A 26,861-nucleotide genomic window follows, 5' to 3' on the forward strand; every position below is an offset into this window, starting at 1 on the left:
ACAAGTCCTGGCATGAGGTGAATTAGCTCCTGTGTGTTGCTTAAGACTAAATCATGACTAGCTCACCCTTTGCTTCAGAGCTCTTTACCTTTGGGGCCATTTAGAGAGATTAACTGCAGACCACAGAGCTCTGTTACAAAGTGGAAAGCTCTTTCTGGTTAAAAGGCCTACTCCACTATGCTCCCAAGGGGCTCTGCCAGCTCTGCTAACAAACAGTTGGCAGCACTGAGCTGTCCTACCTATGTGAACCCTGAGAGGCCTTCTGGGACTCATGCCATACCTGGGCCTCTTATGGTTCTCTCAGCTTTGTACTCTGCTTGGGCCTCATGCAGCCCCTGGGCCTCATGTAGTCTCCTGGGCTCCTGCTATCCCTGGGCCTCACACTGCCTCTGCCTGATGTCCTGCTGGTGGGAGAAGTATGCAGGACCTGTGGGTGCTGCAGCTGCCTGCTGTGCTGGTAGCTGAAGGAGCTCTGGGACACCCACAGCTCCTCTAGAAAAGAGGAGCCTCTCCTTACCATGCCCACAAGCTGGCTTTCTGCTCAGTTTTCCTCAGACTTTTTTCCTCTTTTATTCTAGCCCCAACCTCCTTGCCCAGGCCATACGACCTTGGTTCCAGCCTCCACCTCAGCCTGCATGTGGGCAGCACAAACTCTTCTGCTTGGTCTCCATGCTTGCACAGACCCAGCTCTTCACCTCACTGCCTTCCTATCCCTTGGCTCCATTTCAGGCTTCTGGTCACGCCCTATCCTGCACACTCAAATATTGCTTATTTTCATCCACCACCAACCTCTGGTACCCTCCACAGCTGCCACCTGGTAATCTCAGTTAAATAACCAAGTGCTTGACGTGCCTGGGCTCAGATGATATTTAAACTACATGTAGCAGTGACTTGCAGCTGGCCAGTAAAACTGCAGATGAGGGTACACTTTATGCAGAGGCTCTGCCTTCTGGATGGATTTAAATCCTTCTTGTTACCAGCACCTCATCTAGGAGGCAAGGGGACCAGGTGCATCTTCCACGATGGTGGATTTGCATGTAAATCCTGGAAACAAATCATTGTGGGAGCCCCTGAACTATTCACAGAATAACAGAATCATAGAATGGCATAGGTTGGAAAGGACCTTAAAAATCTCCAGCCTTGCTGTTGCTGGTGCTGTTGCCAACCAGCAAATCAGGTTGCCCAGGGCAGCCTTGCCCTGATGATCTAGTCTGGCCTTGAATATCTCCAGGGGTGGGGCATCCACAGCTTCTCTGTTACAGAGCCTCACTACCCTCTGAGAAAAGAATTTCTTCCAATGTCTAACCTAAATTTCCCTTTTTCTAGTTTAAAGTCATTCCCCCTTGTCCTATCACTGTTAGATTGCATAAAAAGTCACTTCCCTTCCTGCTTATGAGCTCCCTTCAAGTACTGGCAGACTGCAATGAGGTCTCCCCAGAGCCTTCTCTTCTCCAGGCAGAACGAGCTCAACTTTCTTAAATTTTCTTCATAGGAGATGTGCTCCAGCCCTCCAGTCATCTTTGTGGCCCCTCTCTGGACCCACTCCAACAGTTCCACATCTTTTTTGTGCTGGAGGCCCCTGGCCTGGATAGAGTACTCCATATTGGGCCTCATGAGGTGCAGAGCAGAGGGAAACCATACCCTCCCTCTCCCAGCTGGCCACCCCTCTTCTGACACTGCCGGGGACACTGTTGTCCTTCTGGAATGCAAGAGCACACTGCTGGCTCATATCCAGCTTTTCATTCACTAGGACATGCAGGTCCTTCTCCTTAAGACTGCTCTCAGTGAGTTCTGCTCCCAGACTGTACTTGTGTCTAGGATTGCCTGAACTTAAGTACAGCATTTTCCACTTGGCCTTGTTGAACCCCTATAGATTCTCATGGGCCCAATTTTGAGCCTGTCCAGGTCCCTTCAGATGGCATCCCTTTCTTCTTTTGTATCAGCTGCACCGCTCAGGTTAGTGACATCTGCAAATTCATCGAGTTGAGGGACCTTGCTAATGTTCCTATTAACTAGCACGAAAACTAGCATCCAGCCCCTATCTCCAGCTTCTTAGTTGCTGCTGATGAATGTAAGCCATGAGCTTGGTTTCCTCTCCAGAAACCTACCTAGGTACCTTGTGAAACCAGCCCCATGATTTCCTTTTTTATTTTTTTTTTTTTTTTTTTTTAATTTTTTTTTGTGAACGACCAACTTGGACTGGTGGTGCAAAGGCAAAGGAGCGCGGAACAATTTCCTTAAGAGCATAGCTTGTTTCAGCGTCCCCTACAGGCTGTTTCTTGTAAACGTAATTGTCTAAGACGAGGGTCACAAACCGCCTTGTGATCGGACTGCTGCTGCTACCGGCCCGGGGACGAAGCCTGGTGCCCGCCCGCGAGGGCTGCCCCTGCCGCTGGGGAAGCAGCCACCCCGTACGGTGAGCTGGAGCAGCGCAGCAGCGCGGCGGCAGACGCGAGCGGTGGACGTCCCGCTAGGGGGCAGGCAGCGCTCACCCAACGCCGCTGCGCCGCGGGGCCTAGCCGTCGCGACGAGCCGTCACCCGCAGGTTTTTATGAACTCTTAAGGGCATAAGTGTGGGCTATTCCGGGACAGGAATCACATCTTAAGGGCTGATTGTCCACCAGGAATTTGACTGACAGACCCGACCACGGAGGTTGTTTGCTCTGCACCACAGCCTTTCTGCTCCGTGCTAAGGTTAGCCGCTAAGCCATTCCCTTCCCCTCACTCTGGGTAATATCGTCCAGGATTTGCTTACCTATGTACAGAGAAGAGGTTTACATGTTTTTAAAGCAATAAAAATCAGGCTGTAGCAGGTAGATATAATGAACACCACATAAAACAGCTGGAACCTCAGTGCCCACTCCAGAGGCGTGCTACCAGAATGTTGGTATGAGCTAAATCCACTAAAGTGGATTTGATTTTAAGGCATGAGTCAGAAGAGGGTTTTGTTCCTTCTTTTTCCTCCCTCCGCCCCAGCTGTGAACCCTTGATTTCTCCTTATCTTGCTGGTTGTGGTTGATGAGTACTAGAACATGTTCTCAAAATGGGCTTGAGCTCTGGCTCAGAGGGTCCTGATGCAGAAGGGTAATTCTGCAATGTGCCATGTGCGGTAGGTCCGGCTGCTGTGACCAGTAGTGGAGACAAGGCAGCCCTTGTACCACTGCTAACCCTTCCTGGGCGTAGGCCAGCACAACCCCTCTGCTAACACAGAGCCCTTTTCTGCTGCCCCTGCTTTGATCCCTGAGCAAAGCCTCCAAGGATGGCTACCTTCCCTGGGTACTGGTCTCAGCCCAGGCTCCAACTTCTGCCCTAGCAGCTCCTTCCTGTCCTTGCATGAGGTGGGAAGCAGATGATGGAAAGCTCAGTGCTGCTGAGGGTTTCTGCTTTATCAGAGACACAGAGGAGGCTCCTTTGGGCATCAGCTATGAGTACTCTTTGCTCCCCTGGGCACAGTGAAGGGGATCTCAGAGGGGCTGCAGCTCTGGCTCTGGATGTTTGGTGTGCATTCTACTGTTATGACATCTGGAGACTCACTTTTTAGGACTGTGCTCAACACCTATGTGGAGAATTCTTGTTTTTGAGAACAAGAAGTGCTATTCTGATTTCTAGTTTTTCTGTGACTTTCATCTATCTGAATCATGTCCAATATGCCTCTGTCTGCTTAATTTACAAGAATGAAGATTTATTATAATTATTTTTTTAATGGCAGCGTATGTTGTTAGGTGAGCTATATGTTGGTAACGCATCAAAATTTTCCCAGTGAGTTAATCAGCACCTTAAACTTGAGAACAATAAATAAGTAAAAACTGCCTGCTTTGTTTAGTTTAAAATGATGTTTTTTTCACTGCACCTGTCATTTAAATCTTATGGTTATTTCTCACAGTAGTATTATAGAGATCTGTAGTTAAAATAGTTTCAGATGGGCTCAATAGTAGTATTTATGCACCTGCAGAGTCATCCTCACCAAAGAGCTTTGTCAGCGTTAATTTGGCCTTCCAGTGCCACTCTCTCAAGCAACATCTAGATGAGTGAATCCCAGTTTTAAAATCGTTCTCAAGTATGCAAAGAACTGAATGCAAATGGTCCAGCTCAGCTTTCCTCCAATCTTTGCCCATGAGGCAATCATCTATTTATTCCAAAAAGCTTGAAATAAAAGGTGCTGCTTTTGAAGCAGGAGGGAAGTTAATTCTTGTGTTTTCCTGTGCACATCTGTGTGTTACTAATGAATTCAGATTAAATCCAGTGCCAGCTATGATACATAACTCATTGGTGATCAGACATCCATGCTGCCAGAAGCCAAGCCCTGAACCACCCTGTTGTGTCACCTTTACTTCCTCTCCCTTGCTGTCGTTAGTCAAAACACATCTCTCTTATAGGTCATGAGCTTGTAAATAACACAAGCATGATGCAAGTTGCATTATTTTTTAATGACTATGTTAGTATTCTCGGGAATTTGTCCCTATATTTTAAAGGAAAATTACAAAATCAGTAGCAACTTCAAAGTACGAATAACATAGGATGTAACATTGTCTTTGTTAACAGCACAGCACTCAGTATAGAAAGTCAGCTGCAGTGAAGTGAGTTCGGTATTGTCTCTTCCATCACATTTCATAGGAGCATTTCATTTATAGTAGATTAATGTCCTAACCTCTTAGCTTATTAGTGTGAAACACAATCAACCTTACGTAATAAGATTAGGCAGTAGGAGCTTAACTCAGTGCTAATTTTTAATCAATTTTCCACCAGTTAGAACACACGATGAGATCTAGCAGACTGGAAACTGTGTATCTGTTCACACGCAGTAGGAAAGACACCACTATTTTTCATGAATAGTCATGAAGCAGTACTTGTGCTTTACATTTCTGTGTGCTTCTCCAGCCAAGTCTGGGCTTTTAGCTCAAAGAGGATAATCAAGCTTTAATGGTTGGACAACTTTACTGAGCAGGACTCAATAAAAATTCTGAGATAGGAAAGGTTTGATCAGATTACCCTGAATACAGCATTAAAAAGTAGTGGGCATGCAACTTCAGTTTCTTCTGGAGACAGCATTTTATATCACCAACTGTTGCTATCTGTAATCCTTTGTAATGAAAGAAAAAATACCTGTAGTTAACTATTCCTGAAGACTCGGAGTGGTAATTGGAAATATTCACTGGTGCTTAGTGCTGCTAAGATCTGATCTGATTTTGCTGCTTGGCATGATTATCTCAGAAGTGCTGATACTGAATCATTATTTGAGCTTATTATCTGCAATGCCTTTTGCAGCATACTGTCATCAGAGGGATAACAGATTCCAGCTCTGCTGGAAGCGCCATGTAACCTGTCTATCAGGAGGGAGGAGATCATTTTCTAAGAGATACAAAAGGGACATAAAGCTAAATTCCCTGTGCGTAATTGAAAATTCCCCTTTGTAGATCTGAGGGCAGAGTTTGCTTACCATTCGGCTTCACAGTTCCAGGAATACAGGAAGTTGGCTCTGCGTAGTGGGAAACCACTGTGGCCACATAATACTCTCTTTAAAGAGGATTGCATATTCCCTTGAATTTTAATATAAAAAAATGGTCTTAATAGCAAATCTATCATTTTTTCCCTGTGGCCACATTTTATCAAAAGCCTTCATTATAACAAGGTACTTTTCAACAATATGAAAGTCATTTTGTCAGTTGAACATGCTATATAATTAAAGGATTAACATTTTCTCTGAAATGGAATTAAGAAACAGAAACAGGTCTGGAATTAACTCCTTCATAGTTTGATGACTGGCCAGGGCATTAAAAGTGTTAAATTTCACTGGGAATTCTGCATTTTGGCTAGAACAGTGTAAAGATACTCCTGTGAAGACATTTTGGCTTGAAATATTTGGAAATTTTTCTGACAGAATTTTGATGGAAAGAGATTATTAAAGGAAGAATGATGTGAAAAGCTGGAAGTAGGACAAAGGCATCTGTATTTTCCAGTCCAGAAACCGTTCAGTCTCCTATTCCAGACAGTGATCTCAATCCCATACACATACTCACTGGCATATGCTTTAACCTAAGTTTGAAAATATGCAAATGGAAACTTCGAACAAATGCACCTTTTCAATTTTTGCACATTCACTATGGCAAGTCTCCAGCACTTCATAGTAATTTGGTATAACTTGTTATTGAGGCAACATTTGTCTGAGCATCACTCCGTTGAAAATGGATTTCTGGACTTCCCCAAAGCACCTGGGCCTCTCAAAGTCCTTGCAAGCCCCCAGGTTATATATCTCAAGCTAATTTTATCACTGTTCCATAGGAAGTTATATCTCTTGAAATTATTGTTACTCTTATGGAGAAAAGTATGGCATTGAAGCACATGTATTTTTAAGGTAAGAAGTAATAAAGATTTCAAGAGGTTTTTTTATACTCAGATAACTAGTGTCTTCCCACAATTCCCTAGGTTCTATAAAAAATGCAGGATTAACAAGTGAACAGCTATAAGGAGAAGACTGCATGCGTGTTCCTGCCCATATTATTGTGAATAATTTATGTTTCCTCCAACCTTTGACTAATAGGTTGGTGCAGTTCTCCTGTCACTGGACTCAGGATACTGACACTGATTGTTCACATCACCTGTGCAAAGACCACCTGCTATCAGTTTTCCTCTCATCTTGTCCTCAAAATTGGTTGACTTGGAGGTCAGAGGCTGTGTAGTCCTAATAGTTCCATGACATTTCTTGTCACCTGTCTCTCTGCTCCACTTGTACTATGTAGGGTCTGTGCTTCTTCAACAGTTTCCTTGTGCATTTTGCATGGTTCTTTACTCCATTGCATTGGCACACCTTCCACTCAGGTGTGTGTGTTTTGCACTCTAGCTTGTTTAGTGGTGCCTTTTTCTGTTGTATCTCCTCCAGTTAGTTAGCTATTTAATTTGTGGCTGATGTACACTGTAAAAAATATGAAAGAATTTTTTCAACTGTAAAGATTTTTATGGATCTGAGAAGGCTAAAAGTTTTTTGTATTTTGTGGAATTAGATATTTTCATTTGATCTCTTTAAAAAAAAAAATTGGGTGTCTTGAAATAAAATTAAATATGAAATATATTTTGAGAATTTGAGATAACCCAGAGAATTATTTCAAGCACAACAATCAAAACATACTATTTCTGTATTATCAAAATGCTTTAACTGCATCTGCTGCCCTTACACTAAAAAAATGCTGTAGACATAACAAAAAATTATTCAGTCAGCTCTATGCAGAAGTAGAGTTTTAACACTGATTTATGTCTGTTTGTCACAGAGATGTCTCTGCAATATCCTAGCCACAAAATGTGAAGTACTCCCAGCTCTGTTTCAAATGACCTTTCTTTCAAGCCTTTTCCTCAGACCAACTTTTGCCACACTGCATTATGTTAAAAGATAGCTTCATGAGCAGTCATTTTAGGAGTATTTCATTTGTACCATTTTAGCTTGAGAGTATGTGCTTTGTATTCTCCATTGTCCCTCCGTATACATCATGTTCCCAAAAGACACTTTGAAATGAGCCCATTGGCATTACGCTGACATTTTGATGGAAGCATTGGGTTGTATATTAATCTTTCAATTCTGTGTCGCAATGGCAAATACAGTCTCAGCGGGCATGGAAATATCCATCCCAGTTCTATGTGCATCTCCACATGGTGCAGGAAGGGATGGATGGTGGTACAGGTACTCATGCATTCTCTGAGACTTGTGCAGTGCTATGGGCTTCTCTCGAGGTCTCTGCAAAGAAGAGATGAGCACGCATTAAGGAAAAAGTGAGTCTGCAGGAGCTGCCAGTTCTCACACCAAAGGCATTTCACTGCGTTGCAAAATTGAGTTAGAAGAACCAACATTGCTGAGAGAAGGAATAAAAACGTTGCTCATCTTCCTTTTTGTAAGACTAGGCCTGCTTGCTACAATTGAAAGGGAGGATTCTACATTCTTTCTTGAAAGAAGGAGGCTTGATGAGAAGTAAGCTTCTGCTGCCTCCTTTCTTTTCAATTGCTTTAAATCTCTTAAGTGAACATCAGCAGTGAAATAGATCTCATTTATTTGTTTGGGAAATCTTGCTTAGCTCAAGAAGTCCCTTCATGCAAAGAGTAGAGAACTAACTAACAAAGTGTTGTGAGTTGTTAGCTAATGATTCTTCCCTGATCTTTGATTTTAGTGCAGTACCATATGTATACTTAATTCTAAATCCGAGAGAGCCTAAGGGTTCAGAATATAGACAATCATTCCACTTGACTGTGTCCAGACAGATGCAGACAAGAAGGATTGCCTGTGCAATGTTAATGCCCTCTAGATAGGTGATTAACGCAGTGTGAGATAATTACTTCTGACATCTCTCATTCCTACTTCAAGACAAACAGAGTGATGGTCTAGTGCAGTTTTGTACAGATCATGACCATGTGGCCCTAACACTGCTGAAAGGATCCCTTTGCTCTGACTCAGCTCACATTAAAGCCAATGAGAAACTCCCTGCTGGCTGTAGGGTCAGCAAACTGAAACTCTGCTGTAGGCACGTTGTGGGAGGAGTGGTGAGATCACAGAATTACTGAATCATAGGGGTTGGAATAGACCTCTGGAGATCAACCAGAGGAGTCTAGCCCCTCTGCTAAAGAAGTTTGCTACAGCAGTTTGCATAGAAGTGTTTACAGGCGGGTACTGAATAACCTCTTTGGGCAGTCTAATCCAGTATTCTGTCATCCTCAAAGTAAAGAAGACTTTTCTCATGTTTTATGGAACTTTCTTTGTGCCAGCTTTTTGCCCGTTGTCCTTGTTCTGTTGAAAAGGGCCTGGCCACATCCACTTGACTCTATTCATTTATATATTTATTGGTATTGATAAGATACTCCTCAGTCTTCTCCAGGCTGAACCCCCAGGTCTCTCAACCTTTCTTCATAAGGGAGATGCTCCAGTACATTAATCATCTTTGAGGCTCTCCACTGGACTCTCTCCAGTAGTTCCCTCTTTTTCTTCAACTGAGAAGACCAGAACTGGATGCAGAGATAGAAGAAGCAAACCAGAGCTTGCATGGTGATGGCTGCAACGCAAAGCCTGTTCCCAGCCTTCATGCGTGTAAGGAACAGACACAGTTTTGCATCATACTTCTCTGCTGTTTTGGGCAGATCATGTGAAGGTATAGTCTTCTTTCCTCCCATAACAGCTTCAGGATCTGCTTTCTGGCTATACATAAGCATTTCAGTGAAGTCCCAAGCCAACAAAGTAACATCAGCAGGTTAGCCTTAGGAAACCAGAAAACAGTGGGGGTATTGACCGATCCCATCTCCTATAAGCTTCCTGCAGAAATTTGCATGATTGCTTACTATATACAAACTTTAAATAAAATACCCAGAACTTAAATCCCCTTCCTCTCACTCTGTGGCTTGCAGTAATGCACATAATCGCTGATTTGAACCATTATAGTGCAGCTATGCAAACTGTAGCAATTGTTTCAAAATCCCTAGTCGGAAGAGTCCTCTGATGACTGGTAAAAGAGTCTGGAGAGTGAAGGTGAGTGTCAGGACCTGCACTCCAGCTGAGGCTTACTGCTTGGGAAGAGATGTACTGAGGAGGATTGGGGTGAAGGCTGCCTTGCTGCCCTTAGCAGCTTCATTGCAGCAGGAGTTTTGGGTCTGCACTCAGTCCTGAACTCTGTCCTTGCTTGGCACAGATCTGAAGTTTCTGTGGCAGAAAAAGGAGATCCCCACTTTGTGGTAGGCCTAAAACTTGTCTAGGTGCACTGCAATGGAAATCTCAGTGTGCGGCTTGTGGATCATTTCTGGTGGTCTGAAATCATTCTGATGAAGTTCACACCTTTGCTAGTCTGTGAAAAATACTGTTCCCCCCCACCCCCACCCCCCACTATTTTGGGGGGGGAAGAAAGGACAGATATTGTGCATTTTTGATGGCAGTTTCAACAATAAATAGTGAGGATAAATTTGGCTTTCACCTCACCATCAAACTCCTAAGGTATATCCATACTGGACCAAATACCTGTATTTCTTAAACTTTAAGTGTGGATGAACTGGCCAGAATTGATGGGACCAACCCATTATTCCACACTGGCTGGTAAAATGCGTTGACTTTAAGCTGGATTATATTCCGCGTTTTGAACTATTTTGGATTTTACAATGGATAAAATGTAGATTGAATATTAGAAAGTGAATTCTTTTTCAGAACTAGAATTTTTTACATATAGAATCCATTTCAGTAAAGATGATTTTTAAAAATCATATTAATTAAAAGATATGAAGAGTGTTCGTTGAGCAAGATTTTTGTCTTCAATCTGAAAATTTGAGCATGGTAGGTGGATGCAGCTCTTTCAGTTTGGAAATATCAAAACACTTTAAATAAAATGGATTTTTTTTTTTTTTTTAAATTAAATCCCCAGTAGGAAGTGTTACCTTTTTGCTCCATCCAACATTAAAAAAATCCTACACTACTCTGACACTTTATGGAAATTGTTGTTCAGCTGCTACATGTGCTCTCCCATCTGTCCAGATGTTTTGGTGGGATATAGAATGGATAAAATCTCTCTAATGTACCACAAGGGATCAGTCATGTTATGGTATATAATAGGTAATGCAACCCAATCTCACAGGAGCAAATGCATCATACAACTGAAACACAATTTTCCAAAAGCTGCAGAGTTTGGCCACAGTTTGCTATCAAGCTGCTCCCAAGTGAAACATTTATCTCTGATTCAACATACTGAAATATTTTATGTAAGTTCTCCCAAGAGAAAATTTTGATTTTCAGTTCTGTTCAATGTTTGCAAAATCATGTAATCAGCTTGGTATTTGGGAAAAAGGAAACTTGCCTGAGACTAGTTCCTAAATAAAACAGCTCAACTTATTTAAGTAAACAGAACCAATTATCATGCTTTCTTCTCCTTCATTCTTACAAGAAGTTCTTCTTTAATAAATTAAACTCACTATTTATGGCATATTGTGTGTTCAGTAATGCACTGTTCGTCTAGACAAAATGCTTATCTTACAGCCCAGAGTAATGTACAGAAGGAGATACAGTGAAATCTGTACTGTATTTAACTAGGATATCAGCTTGAGACTGGGAAGATAGATTTTTTAATGTCAAGAAATCAAATCCTTTGCAAAACTTTAAACATAATGCATACTTAGCAACAGCTGCTATTTTGTCTGTCTGATGAAGTACAATTACTCCACAGATATGTGATTTTAATAAACTGCATTGTACAGATGAAACAGTGGACTCTCCATGATATCACATACTAAATTTTATGTAGTGCCTCCAGCTGAAGAAAAATGTCAATCATTGTTCCTAATTACTAATACAACTTACTGCCGCAAAACTGCATTGCAACTTGTTAAATATTTATGCTATAGTTATGTTAATCTTTGTATTTTTTACTTGAACTGATTTAAGATAATTAACTCTGGAATATGTAAACAAATCAGCTGATATATCAACTGAAGCATCTGAGAAGCAGAGAATATTGGAGGCAATATCAGCTTTGCTGAATCCTCTACCACGTGTTTGATCTACCACCCATCTCTGGAGGGATTTGGCAGTTCCTGCGGGTGATGAAATAGCAAGCTGATCATAAAACTGTAGTTTTTTGAGGCAGTTCACTAGAGCTGCACATTAGGTATGTTATTTGGCCCTTCTGATTCAGTTTCAAGGTCACTGGAGACTTCCAAATTTTGGCTGAAGCTGTAATGTGAAGGCACAATTGGTTCTTTGTTACCAGTGGACTAAATGAAAGCTCCAAACTATGTAAAGAGGTAGAAATAAGGAAATTGGCTTGAATAGAATTAATTCACGCAACAAAGGATTTGTGCTTATGCCTTCACACCTGTTTTTTGTGGTTCTCCTCTTCCTAGCATTTCCTTCGCAGACTCAGCGCAGCATGGCTGATATTCCATGGCATTTGATGACATTTCTACTGTGGACGGAGGAAGCACAGATCTGTGGTGCGTCATTCACCAGCTTGGCTCAGGTGGATACAGCTCTGTGTGAATTGGGTTAAATAAGCACTTGGATTGCAGGGTGTTTATCCAAAGTAAGTGAAGCTTAGATTATGGATGGTATGAGATCAGATTGATGACAGCAAAGCCTGCAGGAAGGGACGTGCCTGAGAGACAAGTTACTTTTACAGGTCTGTGCTGGGGCTCTCCCTCTGTCTGACATGAGGGCACTGTGACACTTGGGACATGCCATACCATCCCCCCACCATCTGTCCTCAGGTTAATCTGGTGTAGTGTGAGGGTTCAAGAATGGACACCTGTGGCACACTTTTTTATTTGTTTTTCTGAAATTGCAAGAGCCTCCTCATTGAGTCCTACTGGTAGCTCTTCACTAAAATAAACCCTTTATTTTTGACAAATTTGTTAGTATTAGATCATACTTATAAATAAGTAACTTGATCCAAACAAAAATGTTACGGAAATCACGTCAGATATTCATGAGTAATCAGAAGTTGGAAACCTGTTAATGAAGGCCTGAAGTCTTAGCTAAAAAAATTACAAATTGAGTAAAAAGATTAGGATAAAGGGAGTAACTATAAAAATATCTCACAACTGATGTGAAATGGTCATTTAGAGCACGCAGAAAGGATGATGTTACCACTGTTCTCTTGTTGGAGAGAAATTTTCCAATCATTAATGCTGATTTTCCTTGAAACAATACCTGAGAGAGCAGTGGAGGAATGAAAATTCAGATTTTTTGACAGTATTTGAAAAAAGAAAAACAGCATGTGTTGAGTGTGTGTGTCAGTGGGTAGTGTGGCATAGTGTTAGGTGAAGTTGCAGAAAGATTTCTACAGTAAATCTTTTAAGATAGCTTTTATACAATTTACCTCATTACATAATCTAGGTGTCTTTTCTGAGGAAATTTGATGCTTGATAGTGATAACAGTGCTGCTAGATTATTGTCATCATCTTGCCCATAATTGCCAAAACAGCCCTTGGGGCTACTGTTTGCTCTACTTTGACATGTGTAAGTGAAATATGTGAGAACTGGCAAAAGCTGTTTAAACTTTGGTAGTACATCAAGCCCAACTGTGGTCTAACGTCTTTCACTGCAGAAAGCAATAGCTCCCTGCAGAGTGATTGAAGCTCAAAGGAGAGATAGATCTGGTATATCTGTGCCCTGCAATCAGTAAGCATGGTTAGGACATTGCATAATGTACACGAGCTCTTAACTGTTGATCTTGCACTCAGAAAACAACAGTTCACAACTAAGTTCACTTAGACCCATTTGATGTGCAGATGCAAGAAACACATTTCATACATAGCACTGTCTACAGTAAACATGCATTTAAGGTTGCTTGAAGATAACCAAAAATGAAGAAAAGGTGTGCTGGAAGATAATTCTCAGAGGCCCTGAATTGGCCAAATGATGCTCAATGAATTTTTCAGTGTGCAGCACAAATAAAGGATATCACTGCTAGAAATCTTGGAAAAGGACAGGAGTAAACTAGTGCTGGACTATGGTATAAAAACATTAGGAATGGAACATCTTCATAAAATATAGAACTTACCCTATGTAGAAGTCATACGAGGCAGCCTACAAACAGTAGGTCCTGTGGCAGTGCAGCAGCTAGACATTTGAGTGCCATCCTTGACTGCAGAAGGAACAGGTAATCAGAACAGGAAAGGGGTATTATGAGACCATAGACCTCATGTTCTTTCTTCAGAAAGATCACTGAAAAACTGGAGTGTATTCAGGAAAAGTTTATAAGCACGACTCAGTCTCTGTAAAACGGACCTGACGGATTATGATTTAAGAATGTTAGTCTATTTTATTTATTCAGACAAAGATTTAGAAGTAAATTAAGTCCAGCCCAGAAATGCTTACATGGAAAAATATTTCAGATTACAGCAGACTTTGATTTACCAGAAAAAAAAATAATATTGAGATCAAATTGTTGGAAGCTGGAATGAGACAAACAGATGAAAAATGAGGCACTTTTTTTTTAAAAAGGAATACTACATAATCTTTGAAGCAAGTTGGATCTGGATTTGGTACATTTTTGCACATCTAATGCCTTGAAGTCGTAAGTGGGTATTTGAAATATGCGCTTTAAACTCAAATAGAAATTACAACCTCAGTGCAGAAAGTAACAGCTAAAGCCTTACTGGCTGGAAAAAGGTAAGTCTGTGTGATCCTATTAGATACTGGCTCTTTCTGTTGGGCACATGAACATGGCAGAAACACAACCAAAGGGGATCTATGGTTAATTGTGAAGCTTAAAAAATCTTCTAAGTAAGATTATTCTAAAATTTCATCTATGTTGTATATATGAAGGCATTTCACAAAACTTTAAAAAACAGCTGCTCCGTATTTCCAGAGAAAGACCAGCTGAAACTCATCAGAAACAAGATATGACCCTAACATCAGTTATGATGACTATTCTAACCTCATGTGATCGTGTTTCCAACGACTCAGCATGTGTGACAAGCCCTTTCTCTTGCTGCTCCCCTCAATAAATGGGATTCACATGCTTCACGCATGAACTGTGAACTTTAACATCATGAACTCACAGGAACCCCCAGACATCTTTAACATCCTTGAATTCAATATGTCTCAATATATCTCACCACTAATCCCTAAGTGCATGTAGAAAGTACTGTAAGAACTTTTGGGGATGAGAAAGTACTATGTAAGGCTGTATATTGATGGGTGTATACATTAGGTACAAATACACTGAGCAATTTCATAGAAGCTACATGCTTGTGGATTTTATGTCTAAAATACAGTAAACCTGCACTCAATTTCTAAAACACAAATCCCGATTTTTTCCTGCAGTTTTGCTTGCTCTGTATTATAGATGGTCTACTGCAATCATTTATGATTAAAAAAAAACCCTGAAACCAACCTTTGAATGATTCAGAGACAAGACATCCTTCATGCCTTTGGTGCACCCAAAAGTTCCTACCAGTGTTGTCCTGTCCTCTTTCCATGACATAGAAACTCTCCTTGGCAGCCCCTTGTGGATCCATTTTCTCTTGTAATAGTGGAAGTAGTGTAGTGGATTGACTGTACTGAAATCCTCCCTATGTCACTGCAGGAAGATGAGTGGGATGGTAACGGACAATTCAAAGAAGCAGAGGTGACCCAAATCCATGTAAAGCTTCTGCTGAAGAAGGAATCACCTGAGGTGAAGGTCACTTTTAAGAAACAGGCTCCTGGGATCTAAGGAGGTGCAGTGAAAACTCCTGATACTTCCTTGTAAAAGACCGTCTGTTTTTCTATGGAAGTTCCAAATCTGATTTATTTTCTCATTGTTTTTGAGATACACAGACTCTGTGGGATCAAGATATTGCTGGTTTAGCCACAGTTGTGACACATCAGTGTTCTGCCAGCACACAATCACCAGCACTGCAGTGCCAGCCTTCTCTAAGAACTGTCACATGGAAGCTGCCATCCTGTCAGATGCTACCAATCACAATTTTGGAATTCTAATCAGAGTTTTTTACCTGCCCTTTAATATGATGAATCTGCTCATTTTAAGGTTTTTTTTTTTTTTTTTTTTTTTTTTTTTTTTTTTTTTTAATGGTATTCCCTACAGTTTTTCGTTCTTAGTGTTTCTGTTAGTGTTTATGAGTGATGGCTTGTCCTCACACACTTTCCTGTGTTGGTTTAAGTCATTTCTTCCAAAAGAGTAGTAAACTATTGACACAGGGTATAAAGCTTTGAGGATGGCTTTTTTTCTGTTGACTTAGTAACTGCAACTTGTGACATACATTAACTGTTCTTTTAGTTGTCCTCTCTGCAGGGGACGCATACTACTGTTCACTCCACAGCTGTTTGAAGCAATTTTGACATGCCCATTCCCTAAATATGTATCACTGAACACAGAGACTCTTAATAACAGACTCTTAAAAGCCAGCTCAAACTATTTCTCTTCTGCCTTTGAGTGTTTTCAGTGAGTCTCCTCTTCTACTTTATTTCTGGCTATGAGGAACCATAGTGGGATAGTCTGACTTCCCAGAAAAACTATTAGCAAAACAGGAAGAGGGGGAAACTATTCTAATGCCATCAGTAGACTTGCTCTGAGCTAGACTAGACACAATGATGTCCAAATATCCCTTCCAGTCAGCATTTCTAGAAGTCTATCAAACCAGGCTAAAATATATCAGTAAAAAAATTAAGCAGGTTTAGTGAGGGATGACTGTTCAGAACTAACCTGGCTTAAAAAGAATTTGTTTTTAGTCACCTTTCAGAGTGTAGAAGAGATAATGGAAATTTTACTTACTGAAGTGAAAAACATGGTTTTATGATGGAACTGTGTGAACCATTCTTGTTTATACCAGAACATGCTTGCTAGCTTTTTGTCATAAACCATTTATGTGGATTTGCAGGTCCTAAAGTGTGGAAATGTATGGATTTGAGCAAATCCAGCTTCTCACTCAAAGAATCTAAGGCAGAGTTCAAAAACAGTAGATCTATGGATGTTTGCATAAGTTCACCTTGCGTAGGATATTGCGTATAAAGAACAGTGTAGTTTGAAGAAGAATTATGGAAGATTATGGTGGGAAAGACCTTAAAGAACACTAATTTCAGCCATGAACTACTGTTAATCGGTCTCAGAAAGATAAATTGCCCATACTGTGGTTGGATGATTTATGTGGCAAAGAGTGTTGGCAACTCACCTGTTGTACATCCTTAATCCTTTCTCAAGAGGTTTGCTTTACACTACCTGGCACTTCCTCATTTATTGATCAGACAGGTAACAGTTCTTTTTAACCACTTAAAATGTTTTTATCCTCTTAAATAGCTGTATGGGATCAAAGACAATTAGTATATCAAATTAGGACACAGCAAATAAACCTTGCTTTGCTCCACTTTTTCTGAAATTTTAAAGATGTGGTACTGAGAGTTTGTGGGAGAGGTGGTGGTCCTATAGCTGTTTGGTAGAAGAAGGATAAAATGGAAGTGCTTAAGGAATGTGATAGCTAATATGCATGCTAGCAAGAAGTTTGAAATGAAATAAACCACCCATTGTTGATTTATAACAGTATAACTTGGTGACTGAAGAAGAGTGAGGTGAGAATCAGACTCATACATCTCCCTTTTTGGATTCATTTGAATGAGATCCGACATGCCACATGCTTACGTATGATTATCCTCAGTTTGTTGGGGACCTAGCCAGCTCCACATTTAGCTGGAACTGGAATCACCCTATTGAAGTCCTATGGAGAAAGTCAAAAGATCAGAGCTCCATAATACAAAAGTACACTAAACACTTGTTGGAACATATCTAGAAGTCTCCCATTCCTCCCAAAACTCACACTGAAAAACAGTCCAAAGAATTTAATTTTGCAAGTTTTTTTTTTTTTAAACAATAGCCCACTCCACATGAAGACAACCTTCTATCATTTCATTAAAAAAATACTTTTGTTGTTGCATGAAACAGTAACAGCTATGCAAATTCATTTTCTAGCACAGAATTCTCTAATAAGAATTTTACTACTGGCTTTCAAAGGCAGAATTTTATGGACTGTGTGCACACTTGCGTGTAGATGAGGCCGTCATTCAGTAACCCACACCTTTGCTTTCTTTTGCTTTGACACTGTATATAGTTTACGATGGAGATCTAGTTACACTTTGTAGTGAAATGGCTTTTCAGACCATAAATTCAAAATTCCCCTAGAAAAGCGTGCAGAACATGACCTGTAAAGAAATATGAATTATATCCCCAGCTCCCTATGCATACATATGCTGAATGTCATACCATTATATCATTTTCCCTGGTCTGCCATAAAAGGTAAGAATTTTAGTGTAGAAGTCAAGAGGCCGATGAATGTGTGTAAAGTACTGAAACTATTGGTCTCATTCTCTTCCACCTACCCTCTTGGCTCAGCCATGAGAACCATAGGCCAGCTGGACAAACTCTCTGAAAAGAGAAACAGATAACAGCACTCTGATAAGAAACAGAGCATTGACTTGTCCTAGTTACAGCACCAGATCTACTCACTCACAGGAAGGGTGTCTTGCATGAAAGACATGACAAGTGCAGTATTTAGCAGTAGAGACAGATCCTTTGGAATAAATGAAAGGACCTCTAATAGCATAAATTGTTGAAGAAATAAAGATTTGCATGTTGTGCCTGCAATTTTAAATAATAAATGTTTTCACTCTTCATCAACCAAACAATTATTTGGATTTCTTATATATTGTATATGAAGGAAAAACGCCTTTTTTTTCCTGATAAAGAGAACGCAGAAGCACAGAACATATTAAGAGCCTATTTTAGTTGTTACTTACATCCAAGTATGTGTTCCTATTGGAATCAGGAACAGACAACAGCACATATCAGCTCATATAAAAGTGGATTATAGTGCTTAAACTACAACTAAAATGACCATTGCAACCCTAAGATTTCCGGACAGTTGCAGCACATCTTAGAGAGATACCTAAAATCCTTTGCCTTTGATATTGTTGCAGTTCCCATGGCACACAACATCAAGCATTGATAAACATTAACATGCATTTCAGAACACAACACAACAGTGGTAAATAGGTCACAACTATAAATAGCGAAGCCCATCCTTAATCCATGAAATCCTAGCAATGATTACCAAAGATGTAAAATTTTGTTAAGAATTTGTAGAAGATATCTGTCCTTCTAAATAGAAATTGTAACAGAGGCAGCTTTAGACAGGGTTTCATATTAAAATAAATGTATTTAATGGTTAAAATTGGAGATAAAGGGCAGCTCCTGATGTAATAGTCTACCTACATCATTTCTCAAGAGATGGGAAGACAGGAGAAGTAAAAAAGAACAAATGTTTCATGTAACTGATAAGAGATTATTATTTCTTTAACTGCACTGTCATTTGCTTTCCAATATCTCTTTTTCCAAACCTGTATTTATACCAGAAACACTTATGGGCACAAACCTTATCAAACAGCTAAATCAAAATTAAAACAAATTCTATGTTCATTCTTGTTATTAATCTGTTTGTAGTAAAAACAGTTTTGTTTTTATACGAAAGCCCCAAAATACACTTTGCATCCTAGAGAAGCAGTCTTAGCTAACCCATTGCACCATTTCCATATGATAAAAATCAACATCAGAAGGTGAATAGCATCAGCTAGAACTTGATTATAAATTTTAGCACAATTTTTTGCCCCTTGTTCCAAGTTCATTTCATTGAATATCAAGACTTGCTATTAGTCTGTAGGAGTATTTCATGAGTATTCAGAGATCTCTTACTCCACCTCATCAAAATGAAACAAGTATCTGTACCCACAAAGCATCAAGTTTGCATTCTCTTTCTTGAACTCCTCCTACCCAAAAAGCTGTGTTACCCAGCTGGCAGTGATGAGTTGTTTATGTGTACTCAGCCTGAGGCCTGATCAGATCAGCTGTTTTTATTCTTTGTCATTTCTAAGCATTGAAAAGAACTGCAAAAATGAATTTTCAAGACACTTTCTTCCTCAAATCATGATAAAGCGCTGAGGAAAGCCCACCAGCTGAACATGTTTCACACAACTGAATCAGTCCCTGCAACCTTTCAGGATGATCATGCAGCTGCTGCTTAGAGAGGAAAAGAATACATGCATGTGCTTGTACTGCAATACCACCTACCAGCTTGGAGGTTGCTCTTGGTTTATTGTGGATGAACAACCATTACAGATTTTCTAAAACCAGCTAAAAATTATCTTCTTGAATGGAAGCTGAATGGTTCTTCTTTGGCTCATTATTTATCCTAAGCTGCTTCAGATTTAAATAAAATCTGTTCTTCACTCAGTGAAGCATCTCAGTAATTTTTGTTCTTGTTTTCTGTGGCTGAAGCCTTGTGATAAATTTCCCTCAGCATGGCCAAATGCTGCCCAGTTACCAGTGCAAAGGTCCTTCTAAATTCCTTAGGTAAACAGAAACATTTATGATGCTAGCAGAGATTTTTCTTTCACTGCTTAAACTGGCTTCACACAAAACCAAACTATGCTGAGTAAAATGTTTTCTTGATTTTAAGTTCAGGTAGGTGTTTTTGGTCAGTGTAACTGTCTCTTTTCAGGCATTTTGGTATCTGCTGGTGTTAGAAAAGTAGCTCTACTCCTGAGGAGATAAAACTACAGAGTGATGAAACTTGCTGGAGGGCTGGTAACTTAGGGATGTTATAATCATAAACTGGCAAATCCTTCAGACTACTGTTGGGACCTATTTGGCATGAAGTGGTTCTGAACATGAAATCACAGTGTACCGTTGGAAGAGTGCTGCAGTTAGGATGGTTCTTTACAGGTGTTATTGTTGGAAAGATTATCGTGGCAGAAAAGGAACAATGAAGGAAGAAATACTTACTTGTGTCTTAGGATGTAGGCTTGGAGTAGGGAAACTCCAAAAAGGAGAGATCTCCAGAAAGAGATCCTTCCCTTGTTGTAATCAGCCCTTAAATGAGGTCTAGGACACACAGGTGAATTGCCTTCTCCTGCGCTCCCACGGCTGACCATTCTTGCCTCAGGTGATCAATCAGTGGTTCAGGTCATGGGACTCAACAGTTCCCATACACACAGAAACCTAATGGGGTTGCTATGTTCAATTTTGGGGAGGATGATGGAACATTGTTCCCAATTTATTTACTACTGAGGAGATTAAATGGAAATGAAACCCACTCCATAAGCACCAGGTTCTCAAGCTTCTTATTTACTATGACTCTTGGCATAGGAGGATGGATTGGGACCACAGCTGGAACATCACACAATAGTACAAAGAAGTAGCACAGTCTGTAAGTCAAGAAGATCCTTGCTATTACAGCTTGGTGAGGGACTGAGCTCCAGCTAGGTGGTACATCTGAGATCAAGGGCTGTATTGTATTAATAACACCAAGCTGTGAGGTGTGGTTGACATGGGTGAGGGAAGGGATGGCATTCAAGGAGATCTAGACAGACTCTAGTAGTGGGTCCAGGAGAAACTCATGGGATTTAACAAAGCCAAGTGCAATGTCTTTCACTTCAGTAGTGGCAACCCGTGCTATCAAGTATGAGCCAGGAGATAGATCAAGCCCTCCTGAAAAGGACTTAGGGGTTTTGGTGGATGGAAAGTTGGACATAAGCCATTAACGTACCCTCACAGCCCCAAAACCCAACTGTATCCTGGGCTACATCAAAAGAAGCATGGCTAGCAAACAGAGAGAAATGATCCTGCCCCTCTGCTCCATTCTGGGGATACCTCACGTGGAGTCCTCATCCAGATGTAAAGTCCTCAGTACAGGAGAGACACAGACCTGCTGGAGCATGTTCAGAGGAAGACCACAGAAATGATGCAAGGGATGGAACATCTCCCCCACGATGACAGGCTGAGAGAACTGGTGTTCTTCAGCCTGGTGAAGAAAAGCCTCTGAGGTAACCTCCTAGCGGCCTTTCAGTATCTAAAGGGAGCTACAAGAAAGAAGACTCTTAAACAGTCTACTCAGACAGGACAAGGGGAAATTGTTTCAAATTAAAGGAGGGGAGATTTAGGTTGAATATAAGGAAGAATTTTTTTACAAAAGGATGGTGAGATGCTGGAAAAAGTTGCCCAGAGATGTGGTCAATGCCCAGTCTCAGACACATTCAAGATGCGGCTGAAGCAGGATCTAGCAATCCAATCTACCTGTAGGTGTCCCTACTCTTTGCAGGGGAATTGGACTACATGACCTTTAGATGACCTTCCAAATCGAATGATTCTGCTGTTCTCAGATTGCAGTCTCTGAGAATGCCTGAGATAGACTGCAAGAAGAACTGTGGTGGGGGTGGTACTGTCATGTGTTTAGTGTCTTAGGCATTAGCAGCCCAAAATCCAGTTTTAAATCCTTGTGAGTAGGAGTCAAGAAGCACACAAAATAATATGGTATGGGAAGAAATTTGGAGTTGAATCCTAATCTGATCTTTTCATCAGAATAAGGGCAGTGCTGTTGGAGAAACATATATGCATACATCTACATTGATGAGAGCTACTGTAGCTTCTCCAATAAGAAAAATGTTTCAAATTACAGATTGCCTGTTTATTTAATGAGAGTGTGGTGTGGTGTAAATAATAAACATATTGAAGATGTAAGTGCTTCTTAATGAAGAATTTGAAGCTCTGACTATTTTTGGTATTCTCATCCTACTGCTGCTCTGGAATCCACTCATAAAACAGTTTCATGGGAGACTTTATATTTTACATGTCTTAGAGGTACAATTACTTCTTAGAAGAAACTTCACTGTATTCAGATGCAAATTCACAAATTCAAGCTTTTTTCTGCACTTTTAAAAGAGTAAATAATTTATCTGCATGTCTGCTTTAAGTGAGACAGTGTAAACCATATTTAAGTAATGTGAAATACATTTTTATGGACCTCTTTTACTGGAAATATGTCAGAACCTTCTGTCCCATTTCAGTATGATGTTGTGGGAAACAAACATGAGCAAGAGAAGCTGGGGAAGATGGGATATCAGTAGAGAGATTGTTTTACAGAACATTCTAGACAGGTTTTCAGCCCTGGATAAAGCATGCCTCTACTAATGGGAGGTTACACAGCAGTGTGAAAAATATTTTCCTGACTAGAAGTTTTCATTTATATCTGTGCCAAAAATAAAATAGTCTCTGATTTACAGTTCTGCTGGCTGAACAAATTGTTTGGTGTGGAAACTCTGACAAACTTTTTTGGCCTTAGTTTTCTTATTAAACATCTTTTTTTTTTTTTTTGTCCCCTGAAAACATATTTCGTACTGAACTCAACCCTCTTTATTTCTCCGTTCATTTTGTTGCTGCTCAGCTTGATCTTTGCAACAGGATCACGTAGACTTCCTGACATTATCCCTGTTTTTCTTGCCAGTCTTATCTTCTTTCCAAGACTAAGACTTCTTCTCAACACACCCATTATAAATTTTTTTCTTTTTGTCATCTCCAACCATTTAAGGTCCTTCTGGTGTATCTTCATACTTAAATCCATCTACTTGCTGTTAACTACTTTAGCTCAATCATATCTGTCTCTGGATCATCTAATGTTGACATTTCAGGTGGGCTCATAGTTTCCCCCTACTTGACTCTACTCTCTTTTTTTCTGAGCTCTGACAAAAACATTCCTGGTTGGCACATACGCATTCACACTACTGTGAATGATGTCTAACAGCTCTAAGTCACCACATGTTGCAATGCAGTCATGGTGAAGTTGTGGGAACTTCTTCCAAACATGCCTGAATAACATTTTATGCAGTACTGCTACCTTACCACAGTTTCATACTCGTACTAGACAGTCTTAGCTGTTAGGCTGAGCAACCCAACATGGATCTATGCTGGAAATACTGCGCTCCTTCTTCTTTGGTCTGGGATATCAAGACACTAAAGGTACTGAAGAGATCTCTGTGTTGATCTCTGCTGTGTACTGTGAACATACTCCTGAACATTTAGGCCCTCCTTCAGACACACAGGTACGCACACATCCACGTGGACATGAACACATTTTACCAATTTTCTTCAGATATAAAGATTTGACTTGTCATTTAAATTTGAATCTATGTTTCTAAGGATCCTGACCTGGGAAGATATTTAAGAATACATTTAAAGCTCACCAAATTTCAATTTATAACAGTTGCTGCAACTACACAAGGCAACTCTTCCTCTTTCTATGGGGAAGATGAACACTTGAATAAATACAATTGTGATAAGTAACATAGCTCTCTAAGAAATACAGAATTAAGTTAATATGTGTCTTCATCTGCCATAGTGCTGGTCGTGTTCCTCAATATACGCCTAAATCTCTGCTGCAGTGCGAATCTGGAAGATATGAACAACAAATCCTACAATTTAATATGGAGTTACAGAACTGCTCAGGTTGGAAAAGACCTTAAACATCATCAAGTCCATCTGCCAGTAAACCATACTACCCCAATTCTAACAATCCACTGCTAAATCATGTCTCAGAGCACCACATTTGTCACCTCAACTTCTGTTGCCAAACCATGTAGATAGACTCACATATGTATGGTGCTGCAAGAACCATGGAAATGAAACTTTTTCATCTCCTCCAACAGAGGACGTTTGTGAATGTTCCAGGAGACAGTAAATCTCAGTACGTTTTAATAACATCCTTCTTCTTTATCACCGGCAATGGAAAAATGCTTGAGTCACTGGCAATTGAAAAGTGCTGCCCAGAACAAGTGCCTGAGATACAATAGGGTCCTGCAGCAACTCTGGCTGTTTCATGTTGACTTCTGCAATAGCACTGTCACAAGCTAGTCTGATTTCAGTAGGTTTCCTCATCTTGAAGTATGATTTATTAGCTCTTACAAAAACAATGGTGGATGGAAAATGGGAAATAGTGTGGCAGATAACACTCTAGTTACTCTGTAATTGCTCCTTTTTATCAAAACAAAGTTAACAAACTTTTGCCATGGGAAAAGTGGGCTTTGCTGATATAATTAGTCTTCTCTATAACTATGTTATCAATATGTTTTAGATTCTGTCTGGAAAAGATGCTTAGTCACCAGTTAACATGTTCTGGAAGTTGATGAGTGCATAAGACTGCCTAATTAGGAAGCCACCATGTATAATTAAACACAATCTCTTCTACTTCAACACTATTTAGTCAGCAACTCCTGAACATTTCATTGCAGAGTTGGGGCACAGTGCTTATCATCCTGCAAAACTGAGCTCACAGATACCTTGTCCGTTATTTTGATGTAGAAGCAACCCATGTTTGTTCACACTGAGAGTTTCTCCAATATGTCAGGACAATGTGTCGCATTGCCAAGCTCATGAATCATAATAAATACTTTGATAATAAATAAAGCAAAATCAGCACTAAAACAAAGGGCCAGTCTATTGGAATTCCTTTTACTTGAATAAATTGTATGACGTTTAAGTTCAATGACATATCAAACAAACAAACAAACAAAACAATTTTCTGCTGCTCAGATTTGACCACAGTGTGGGCCGCACTCTGGGATACCTCAGCTATGTGTGTTTTCATATGGCTCTGTCCCCCTTACTCTCTAGCAGCACACTTGCGCACAAAAAAGGGACCCTATCGTTCTTCTCCTTCTATCTTCAAACAGGAGAAAGTGCCTTTCCCAATTTCTTTTTGCTCTCTGTGTTGTGTCACTGGGGAACTGTCCAGCAAATGAGTGCCTTCTAAAATTAGGATGGCATGGAAATTTCTTTTGTGCTGCTATGTCTGAGACCTGTCAGAGAGAGAAGAGAAATACTTGCAATTTTCAGCCTAGGACAAAGCTTGGTAATTCAGGACTGAACAATAATGAAAAGAAGAAGGGAATCACAAAAGAGAAAGCTGGTCACAATTGCTATTACAGCCCCTGCAGCTGTTCACACCATGTTCAGTGCCAGAGATAAAGAAATTGTTCCGAAGAAAAGAACACTGGGTATAGACCTTTAAGGTCATTTGCACTTGTCAACAAAAACTCTTGTAGTCTGAATGTGGTAGGCAAAAAACACTCAAAATCATGATGTGAAAATTAAGAAAATTAAGGAAGTCTTAATTTAAGTTTGCCTCCTGCCTCTAGCAGCACAGCAGATTCAATGCTGCTGAAAAGAATGTGAAGACAAATGTCTCCATCTGTTTTCATCTGCCTAGCACTAGACTTTGGCTCAAATGCTGTTTTCCTCCTTCCAGCATCCTGTGCTGGTCCTTGTGATGCCAGCTGCCTTGGGAGGGATGCTGCATAGTATCATGATGTATTGCTCCTCCACTCCGCATGGGAATAACTTGTTATGAGGATTGAGGGCAAGATCAACTCAGTGTCTGTTCGAGTTCTAGGAGAGTAGCATCTTTAATGTCTGTGGTTTGGGAGTTGCTAAAATCTGCTGAAGGTCCAGCTGGAATCACGAGGGATAGATGGATTTATTTTAGTCAAACACAGATCTTTGGCCAGACTTTGTCTAGATTTAGATCATTTTGTGCGGCACAGGGCTGCTGTGGACATTTTGGTTACGGAGAGCTACTTGCCCTGCTAATCTCTATTCCTTCATTCTGCCTTCTCAACAAGTGCAACATTAAAAAGGTAATTTGTAAGACTGAGGCACAAGCAGGCTGTATTATCACAAGCTCCTTATATTCTGCTTGCTCAAGAGAATGTGGAGCTCTTTTAAGTTCATCTACAATTATGATGAAGAAAGGCAGTGCTATAATACAGAAAATATTTTTTTGTAACTTCGAAATCAGTGAAGATTAGTTATGTCTCAGATTGGCTGAGGTATTAGTCGTGCTAGCAGCACTTATTTTCTCAGTTCGAAAGCAAAAGTAGGCAACTTTTCCAAGAAGAGGGAAAGCCCAATGCCCGTACCTGCTCTTACAAGCCATTTGTTAATTGATAGCATTTTGGACAAGAAGTATTTCTCATTCCATTTTCACATAAACTCATCAAAAATGATGATGAGGACTCCAAATTTCACCCATGTATTACTCAGGGCTCTTGTTTTGTCCCCGCCATTTGCAAAGCAGCAGTGTGTTTGAGCACCCAAAGTGGCAAAACTGAGATTGTTGGGCTGGATCACGCTCCAGCATGGACCAGCATTCATGGCATGACCAAGGTACACTTCAGCACTTGTTTCTATTGAAGACAAAGATACAGACACACAGTACAAAGGTGTATTATATCATCAGGTGGTTCATATTATTCCCTGACATAATAATGCATCAATATTTATTATGAAAACTAACTGATTTGGTCCCATGTCAGTTTTATTTGCCATCAATTGTGTTAGTTTTTGGTGGAACTCCGCCAACTTTTCATGTTCTCTTTGCTCCAACCAAACCCTGAAAGCTGACTTTCACAAGCTGTCTGTGATTAGACAGTGGGGTCTCTGTAAGTGTGGTCTCATATGAGCAGCTGTATGTTCTTTTTTTTTTGTAGAGGGAAGTTGTCATTAAAGAACTGAGAAGATGAGTGGGTGGTACCTTGGGCT

The sequence above is a fragment of the Centrocercus urophasianus genome, unplaced genomic scaffold, assembly GCF_019232065.1.
Source record: "Centrocercus urophasianus isolate 14NV4802_14NV808 unplaced genomic scaffold, USGS_Curo_1.0 seq_27, whole genome shotgun sequence".
NCBI classification, from domain to species: Eukaryota; Metazoa; Chordata; class Aves; order Galliformes; family Phasianidae; genus Centrocercus; species Centrocercus urophasianus.